General features: G+C 38.7%; 1 protein-coding gene across 2 annotated transcripts in view; it reads left to right on the top strand.

Annotated features, from left to right (window-relative positions):
* Window positions 1-2642: 2642 nt before the first annotated feature.
* Window positions 2643-7500, top strand: part of LOC139563628 (prospero homeobox protein 1-like) — a 69772-nt gene continuing 64914 nt past the window's right edge. Inside the window, exon 1 of one of the 2 annotated variants that reach the window (XM_071382466.1) lies at window positions 2643-3272. The gene's annotated coding sequence lies outside the window, so the exon portion shown is untranslated. Of the gene's footprint in view, window positions 3273-3378; window positions 3518-7500 lie in introns of those variants that run through there. The other variant, XM_071382467.1, reaches the window with a different exon arrangement.

The raw sequence follows: 7500 nt of genomic DNA, 5'->3' as shown, positions 1-7500 counted from the left end.
ACAAATAGATGAAGACATTAAGTGAAAATTAATCAACGGAAGTGGATTGATGAGATAAGACCAATTATGCGTTTCGGGGAGTTAGATGTGTTTTGCCATGTTTTCTAAAACAATTGGTCTGAAATGAATACACAGTAAGTAAGCAAGGGAACCTTTATAATAACCTAGACCTACATTATTCTTGGAGCACAAAATAATTCTGAATTATTCTTTTTTTTAAAGATACGATATTTCAGACTACCTTGCTTGGTAAATAAAATAGTTATTTGAAATAATTAAAACTTTTTTTTTTAGATCACAATCATAATCATTGAATCACAATATAATACGTACATGTGTAATTGTGGTTTGTAACGGTCTGTAACGGAGGTTAAAACCGGTCACTGGGCGCGGTTTGTCGCGTTCCATGGGCATGGCACGGTCTGCCACGCCACATGGGTGTCACGGGTCGCACGTACATCTCTCCGTGATAAATAAAAACGTCGACGCAGTCCTCTTCCCTGTGGATTATTACTGCGTCCGTTTGGGAAAAAGTCTACTACCAAAACACTAGACCTTGTTTTGGTATTTTGGTGTTTTATTAGGATCCCCCATTAGCTGTTGGAAAAAGCAGCAGACACTCTTCCTGGGGTTCCACAGAAAACATGAAACATAATACAGAATGACATAATAACAGAACATCATTAGACAGGAACAGCTCAAGGACAGAACTACATACGTTATACTTTGAATATATAGTGTCAAAATGAGCCCTGAACCATGGGAATATAACGTGATAGCCCTGTACTTTCATCCGGGAAACGGGGACTGACGACAGATGATGTATAGTAGCGTGTAACATTAAAGAATAGCCTAAAAGCTATACAATCATCATGTAGCCTAATCATTAAAACTCGGCCGTGATGGACTTTTCAAGAAGTAGTCCCTTGTTGAAAAATGTTTTACATATATATATATATATATTTTTAAATGTTTACCTTTTAATCCTAAACAGATTATACATATATTGTAGCCTTTGGAGACATGGCTTCGTGGATAGTGGTAAAGACATGCAGCAATTACGTAAAGGGAGCGCATCATAATAAATCGTATGTAAAAACAAAGACTCCCTAGAGACGCCAATTAAAGTGTAATTACTGTTAATATTCTGCTGGGAATTTGCCTTCCATAGGATGACCTGAATTCCGACACTCATCTACATTTAGAGGAACATGATTGGATGACGTGATTTTGGCTTGGACTCGACTGTGTCTCTGTTTAGATTCCTCAACACGATATGTGGGTCTGTTTGCAATGGGATTCATCCCTTCACGTATTTTTACTTTTGTTAGAGTTATATTTTTTTAAACAACTATATATATATATATTATAACTAATACAATGATTTGAGTTTTATTGGCCTATTACTTACTCATCGACATCTGACATGCATAAGGATATTGAAGAGATTCCAGCACATCAAAAATCCCGGGATAAGCTCTGCTTGAGTTGGCCTACAGTCCGAAAACAGAAAAGGTTACTGGAAATGTAAACGAGGAGAAATAGGTTGAAATGTTTCCCTTTTCTCGGCAGTTGTCCCTTTTATCCACTTAAACGCTCTCCATCCATTTCTATGGCTCCCATCAGAGGGATGTGAATGTATATGTAATCAAAGTAAAACAATTGTTTTCAGTTTTCAAATTAGGCTTAACGTTAATAAATGTTATATTATTTGGCACAGGCCTACAGTAGTACAGAAAACAGCAAACACCGACCCTAGAAATTGATATAGCCTATAAACCTTGTCTAACTTTACACACAGTCAAATGTCAAGATTTTGAGCAATTATTTTTACTGACAATTGTGGGACTACTAGTTTGTACAATCTCAAATCCGTTTTCTATATTTGTAATAACTTCTAAACAGCACAGGGTACATAATGTACATGCTACATTAACTAAACGATGTCTTTCCTGCCAAAGCTGCTGAGCGTCCGTGCGTTGAGAATGAATACTGAAAGACAAACGGCGACGTTCCCAATTCAATCAATCACATTTTATTTAGTCCTTTTCACACACAAAAAAAACCGACAGAAAAGTAAAGTGTAGACGTGCTTTACAATAGACTAACCCTGACCGCAAACAGCAGCGCAGGGGCAACGAAACTCACAGGGACTTTTTGGGTTTGTTTTCGGACTAATGTTTGAATTTGGGGTTTTACTGATCTATTCTATTCTATTTGACCTTTCTCTAAAGGGACAAGTGGTACCAGGGTCGAATAACCGGCCAGGACAAACCGTCTCATAGCCTAGACAATGATGAACGGTTGTCTTATTCGCGCGTTAAGAACAACAATATTGTTTTCACTCGTTGTGAATGACACGACACGGATAAAAAAAATAAAAAAAAATAGCGACAAAGAAAAGTGACTTAATGAATTAAATTGTAATTAACTAGATTAATATAAGATAGAGACATATACAACGGCAAGTTGTTGATGACCATGACAGAATATGAGCGTGGTGTGGCTATAGGATTCAGAGATCATTGACTACGGAGAATTTGGGACTTGAAATTAAACGACAGTTATCATATGACACATATTAGGCTTTATAGGACGACATATAGACAATAGATCAAGGCTAATTAGTTACGTGACGAAAATCAGGCAAGAATCTGTATAAATACAACAACTAGCTACTAAATCTAAGATCATAGTTGACCTTTTTTGTTGTTTACGAGACAGTCCAATGTGTTGACCAATCCTTAGTCTACATAACAATAAGAGGTAGCCTGAATCACATGGATCATTCAAACGCGCATCTCCTTACACATACACTCCGGTCGGTTTATAGCATGAGGGAGTGAGTTCATTCGCTGGACGGTTTCTCCTCTCTCCGGTCCTCTCCCGTGTGAAGTTCAAGGCGTTTTGTGTTCCTTCTCAACAAAAAAAAAATACGGCAGACGTTTGTTATTGGTCGGTTGAGGACGTTACATCACTCCCGGTGATGACGCGGCCCGTGTCTTCGCGCATCCTTTCAGCCTTCCCGCGTCTTTAAGTGATTCTTGTCGCTCCGCGAACCGCTCCAGCCTCCCGACCGTTAGTGAGAGAAACAACCGACTAACGTTTCCTGTCTCTGAAGGAGACTGTCTCTCTAGATTCTCTCTCTCTCTCTCTCTCCGCTCGCCGCTGTCCAGAGAAATTATCATATTTAGCACACCGGCGAACGAACGACTTTTTCTTTTCTGTATTTGACTAAGAAGCTCAGTTTTCTTCTCGTCTAACGTTACCGAGTAAGTATAGCCGTTCATGCACTCTCACGTGCGCGGTTCTGCCGCCCGTGTGTGTGTGTATGTGTGTGTGTGTGTGTGTGTGTGTGTGTGTGTATGCGTGTGACTTTCACTAACCCCCTACGTTTAGGTTGTGGCCGGTATTGTTTCCTCGTCAATAGGATATCAGACACAGAGAGAGAGAGAGCTCTTAACTACGTTTTTCCTGTTAGGATATGGTTTACTGTGTTCCTTTTTAAACGCAATGTGTAAGTATCAATTCTTCAGTTTTAATGTACAAGTGTTCTTTATCCTAACCTAGTTTTTATACTACGATCCTAGCAGAGACTGTTGTTGATTTTTTTTTTTTGGGGGGGGGGACTTGGCTCTTTGATATACAAGTTGTTATTTATTCTTATTCGCATGACATTCTCCTGATCCAGTTTCTCCTCTTTGATTTTATCTCCTAGGATAAACCGATTTGTTTTTTTGTTTTTTTTAGCGCACTTTGCAACTACGCAATGACTTTTTATCTCGCCAGTTTACAGGAGCCTCGTAATGCAACTGGCAGTTGACACGTTTTGTTGTTACTGTACGAGGGTTGTGTGTAAATAAAGGGACGTTGTGTTACTCATTCGTCAGTAAATGAGCATTTCTGATGTGCGTTTAGCCATCTCTCTGCTGTAAAATCACTTCTCCTTTTCCCGGCATGTGGTAACAGCTGTTGGCTATTGTTGCTACATGAATATGTGCTCTTCTCTTTCTGACGGTGTCAAAATGCTGAACAGTTGTTACCTGTGTTCGTCTCTGTCTGTGTTAGCTTTTTGTTGGACGTAATCATTTTTACGTCTTGAAACAGTATTTTTTTTTGACAACAAGTGATCGACTACAAAAGGCTAGGTGAATGTCGCCTAGGTAGTTTGGCACAGAGAAAATGTCCGTAAATCTAATTTACTTTGTGTACTGACGTTCAGTGTCTTTTCTTTAGACTTTATTACATTTTCTGTTGCTTTTTTTTGTTGTTGCAGATTTTTGTTTTTTTGTTCATATGTTTTTATGTTGGCTGCTCTGTGCCTCGGGCGCATTGGCAGTCGAGTCCAGGACAGGTGCATCAAACGACGGGCTACTGGCGTTTGAAAATTGTGTCCAAATTCTATGGGCTACACTAGATATATATATATATATAGTCTCTATATCACAGATCTCGGCTGGTGATATACTTTGATTCGGATGAATTAAAATACTTAGTCCCATGCTATGGTTGTTCAGTGTTTATTTGTTTAATCAGTACAACATTATCAGGAGGTTGTTTGATCACGACTAAATTATTCTTATGGGACACACTTAAATGAGTTGACCTGACTGAAAATCTATTTATCTTTTCTTCCTCACTGAAACCTCTCAGTCTGGTTCTTGTCGTCACATCTCCATTTCGGGGGAATCTGAGACTTCATTCTTGGTTCCATAAGCAGATTCCTTAGCTTCAGTTTCATATGTCCAGGTCTAGTCTGTAGTTTCTGATTCAACTGGTGTGTTCTGTGGTGTTTGGTGAATCAGGATTTTCATTTTTTTTTTAACCTTTATTTAACTAGGAAAGTTAAGTTAAAGAACAAATTCTTATTTACAATGACGGCCTACCGGGGGAACAGTGGGTTAACTGCTTTGTTCAGGGGCAGAATGATAGATTTGACCCTTGTCAGCTCAGGGATTCGATCTAGCAACCGTTTGGTTACTGGCTCAACGCTCTAACCACTAGTCTACCTGCCGCACCTTTGAACATGAAATATAACTTTATACTGGGAATTTGGCTATTGATCTTAATCCGTTCTCATCCTGTTCATATGAATGTTAAATTACATACAGTGCAGCTCTGTTGGGATTGAGATTTGACTAATTAACATTTAACAAAATAAAGTTTGTTTAATAACCGTTATGGTGGCCCAGAAGGACATTTCTCTTCCTGATAAAAGGTCGTAATTAAATGTTTTATCATCACCGTTTAATCATATAATTACACCGACATTTTCATACATTTATTTATTGTACAGCGATAGGCTACGGTGTCCAGAGATGGCTAATATGTGCCAAAGCTACTACCGTATATTCGAGCCTTTCTCCGTAGAAAGTTTGTAGTTCGATTCATTTGATGGACTGTTAACACTTTTACAGCCCTTGTTACAGTTGAATTATTCCCGTAAGTACAGTGGAATTACAGTTGAATTATTCCCGTAAGTACAGTGGAATTACAGTTGAATTATTCCTGTAAGTACAGTGGAATTACAGTTGAATTATTCCCGTAAGTACAGTGGAATTACAGTTGAATTATTCCCGTAAGTACAGTGGAATTACAGTTGAATTATTCCCGTAAGTACAGTGGAATTACAGTTGAATTATTCCCATAAGTACAGTTGAATTATTCCCGTAAGTACAGTGGAATTACAGTTGAATTATTCCCGTAAGTACAGTGGAATTACAGTTGAATTATTCCCGTAAGTACAGTGGAATTACAGTTGAATTATTCCCGTAAGTACAGTGGAATTACAGTTGAATTATTCCCGTAAGTACAGTGGAATTACAGTTGAATTATTCCCGTAAGTACAGTGGAATTACAGTTGAATTATTCCCATAAGTACAGTTGAATTATTCCCGTAAGTACAGTGGAATTACAGTTGAATTATTCCCGTAAGTACAGTGGAATTACAGTTGAATTATTCCCATAAGTACAGTTGAATTATTCCCGTAAGTACAGTGGAATTACAGTTGAATTATTCCCGTAAATACGGTTGAATTATTCCCGTAAGTACAGTTGAATTATTCCTGTATAGTGTAAGTAAAGTGTCAAAAGAAATGTTATTACATTGTTATACAGTGATTCAACTTACAAGCCGGACATTTGAGACTGAATCACAATAAATACGTTTGAAGTTTGAATCATTTGACTTTAAGCATTTCGGATTGGACTGAGTTTCATAGTATGTGTTGCACAGGAGTGTGTGTGCGTGTGTGAGTGCTTGCATGCGTGAGTGTGTGTGTGAGTTTGTGTGAGAGATGTGTGTTAGATGGAGGAACCGAGACCAGAGTTGTGTGTGTGTGTGTGTGAAAGAGAGAGAGAGAGAGAGAGAGAGAGAGAGAGAGAGAGAGAGAGAGAGAGAGAGAGAGAGAGAGAGAGAGAGAGAGAGAGAGAGAGAGAGAGAGAGAGAGAGACAGAGAGGGAGAAAGACAGAGAGGGAGAAAGACAGAGAGAGAGAGAGAGAGACAGACAGACAGACAGACAGACAGACAGACAGACAGACAGACAGACAGACAGACAGACAGACAGACAGACAGACAGACAGAGAGAGAGACAGAGAGAGAGACAGAGAGAGCGAGAGAGCGAGAGAGCGAGAGAAGAGACAGAGACAGAGAGAGAGAGCGAGAGAGACAGACAGAGAGAGCGAGAGAGAGAGCGAGAGGAGAGACAGAGAGAGACAGAGAAAGACAGAGAGACAGAGAGAGAGAAAGACAGAGAGGGAGCTCGATCTAGGTCAGATTTGGACAGTGGGGGTTGTGGAGGTTGGAAGCTACAGAATGTTTTCATCGTGTTTAATGTCCTTTTAACAACCAGGTCTCACAGTCTCACGTCACAATTAGACGTGCATCCATGTTTCTCAAACATCACATTTCGAAGTGTTTAAAGTTCAGTTTAGGCATTAACTCTGAATATTTAAGATTAAGGTTCAGTTTAGGCATTAACTCTGAATATTTAAGATTAGGGTTCAGTTTAGGCATTAACTCTGAATATTTAAGATTAGGGTTCAGTTTAGGCATTAACTCTGAATATTTAAGATTAGGGTTCAGTTTAGGCATTAACTCTGAATATTTAAGATTAGGGTTCAGTTTAGGCATTAACTCTGAATATTTAAGATTAGGGTTCAGTTTAGGCATTAACTCTGAATATTTAAGATTAGGGTTCAGTTTAGGCATTAACTCTGAATATTTAAGATTAGGGTTCAGTTTAGGCATTAACTCTGAATATTTAAGATTAGGGTTCAGTTTATTCATAAGGTTTAGGAATTCTTAAGGTTAGGCAATAACTTCGAATGGTTAAGGTAAGGGTTAAGGTTTGTGATAGACTGAAAACAAAACGTACTTTCTATCACTGGATTCAAACATGCAACCTTTGGATGGATGGATAAATAGATGGATGGCAGATGATGCTTACGCCCATCTGCCGTCCGCCTGGCCCTAGCAAAAACCAAAAAACCTATTTCAA

This window comes from Salvelinus alpinus, chromosome 34 (genome assembly GCF_045679555.1).
Source record: "Salvelinus alpinus chromosome 34, SLU_Salpinus.1, whole genome shotgun sequence".
NCBI classification, from domain to species: domain Eukaryota; kingdom Metazoa; phylum Chordata; class Actinopteri; order Salmoniformes; family Salmonidae; genus Salvelinus; species Salvelinus alpinus.
Note: the sequence above shows the minus strand (reverse complement) of the source record. Positions and strands in the feature narration are given on the sequence as shown.